The sequence below is a fragment of the Phaethon lepturus genome, unplaced genomic scaffold (genome assembly GCF_000687285.1).
Source record: "Phaethon lepturus isolate BGI_N335 unplaced genomic scaffold, ASM68728v1 scaffold11874, whole genome shotgun sequence".
Classification (NCBI taxonomy): Eukaryota; Metazoa; Chordata; class Aves; order Phaethontiformes; family Phaethontidae; genus Phaethon; species Phaethon lepturus.
In genome coordinates this window covers 7,151-9,494 of record NW_010536985.1, presented here as the reverse complement: position 1 = coordinate 9,494, position 2,344 = coordinate 7,151, and positions in this window count along the sequence as shown.

Genomic DNA, 2,344 nt, shown 5'->3' with positions numbered 1-2,344 from the left:
CGTTTATATAACATTTTTATTTCAAAATCTGATCAGCATATTAAATAATGAAATTACAGTATTTTATTTCAGATTATCATATAAGACTGTAAATAGAACACACCAAATAGCATTGTTATTTTGGCATGCCGTTGTATGTTCTGTGGTTGTGTTTTGGAGGAAGGGAAACAGGAACGTTAGCCAGAAAGCATTTGACCCTGTTGAGTTAGATATTTCTCAGAAGACCATGCTGGAGGGGGAAAAAACAGATGTGGAACAAACATTACTTCTCAAACAACTTTCAGCTGATGGAAGAATTGAATAAGACATTAACTATATTTAAAAAGAAAAATCCGAACGGCACCATAATAGTAAGGACTGTATTAACACAGAGTGATGAGGAGGCTGGCACAAACTGAGTTACGCTGACTTTAATGGATGGTTCTCTCAATAGCAACGCACTTGTAGCTGACCCAAACTAGACAGATCTAGGAGTATCGATGACATCTGAAGTTTAATTGATTTAATTCCAGCTTTTTCGGATTACAGTACTTGCCAGTAGTAACGCAGGCAGCGATTTCATCCGGTAGCAGTTTCAGACGGGTACCGGAGGTGCCCTGAGCTGCCGTTACGCGTGGCTGTCCCCTCGCGCAGGGAGAGGGCTCTGGTCCAGCGCCGCAGCCGTGGCTCGGCGCGGCACCAGCCGGGGCAGCAGCCTGCACCAAACCAGATGCCACTACAAGAGGCAATATTGCTCCAAACGTTCGTGCCTTCAGAGTCTCTCCTGTAACTTTTTTTTTCTAAGTAGATGAAGAGAGTCCATGCCTTGTAAAGCTGTGGACCCTAATGATGTTTTAGTACTGATTTAGCTCTGATGTAGTTATACGAATCATGTAATACTTTAAAAACGAAACTGCCTGAAAAGGACTTCAAAGCTTCTTTTAAAGTACGTCGGAGCATATCTAGATTTTGAAAAAAATGTCGATCCTTCGTTTGTTGAATATTTATATCCTCTTGCTTGCCCATTACAGTTATTGTTCATCCTTGGTAAGAAGGCATTTCTGGTTTTATTGAATGGAGTTCTGGGTTTATGGTCACAGTAAATATACAATTTTACAAGTTACTAGTGACACTTTCTCTTCTCTAGCTATTTTCTACTGCAAATGGATTTAATTTTCTTTAACTGGAAAATGTTCTTTAGAAATGACCTGCACATTGCTGTCTCCAGTCTCCCCCAGCCCAGGGCAGCCTGGATGAAGCTATAAATGAAACGCCAGTGTAATCAAAAAGTAAATTCCGACCGGCTCCGCGTGCCCCCGTCCGTTTTAGTGCTGTGCTTATGTGAATGGCAGCCTAGAGGCCACAGCGTGAGGGAGATGCCAAGCCGTGGACTTCTGCTTTAGCTGCTGCGTACGCTGCAAAGCCCCACCCGTCGCCCTGGTGGAAACCGGAGAGGCAGCCGTCGCCAGCGAGGAAGTGCGCTGCGGATTTTTACACAACTAAATAGCAGCGGCTGCTTTTGTTCTGCCGTTTCTATCTGGATCCGCTACGCTCGAGCACCTCAGCTCTCGGGTCCGTGAGCAGCAGCCGCCGGCGGCGGGCCGGGGCGCCGCCGCCGCCGGCGCTCTGCCCCCGCTGAGCGCTCCCCGGCCGCCGTCCCTTCGCCCCCGGCTGTCTCAGCTGTCCCGGCTGGTCCCAGACACCTCTGTGCTGTCGAACGTCCAAGGGAATAAAATAACACCATGTTTTTTTGCTGGAAGACCGTGTTCCTCGAATGTTAAGACTTTTCTCGGGTTCTGAAGTCCTAGCTAGAACGATAATCACACCTTTCCCCATAAAAACTAGACAAGATATGTATGTAGGAAATATTTTTTTTGGAGGGGTGGATAAACTGGAGGACAACCAGGTTTTGAAAACAAAATCTGTGACAGTATGCGGTGCCAAAGAGCTACCAAGGAATAATCAGCAAGCCCATGTGGATACACCAGGGATGGCTCCTTGGAAAGTTCCCAACTCACTGGAATCAGCCAGACTGAACTGAGAAGAATTTGAGTGTTGGTGCGTGCCCCTTTCCTGCCAGACATCTCGGCATTTTGCCCAGTGAGATCCTTTTTGTATTGATTGTTATTTTTTTTAATATAAAACTAATACAGTATGTCCCTGTCAGCTGAGTGCAGTCCAAGCGAAAGACAAGTCGGGAGATCACTGCGAAAGATTTTGGCTTTTGAAGGCCAGGGAATGTTTCTTAAAGAAACACCAGTTCCAGAGCAGGGGCAGAGCAGTAGCTCTGGGCTTTCTGGATTGAGGGAGAATATCAGTCCTCAAAACCTCCCTCAGAACAGAATCATACCACAAAGTCTTTCCC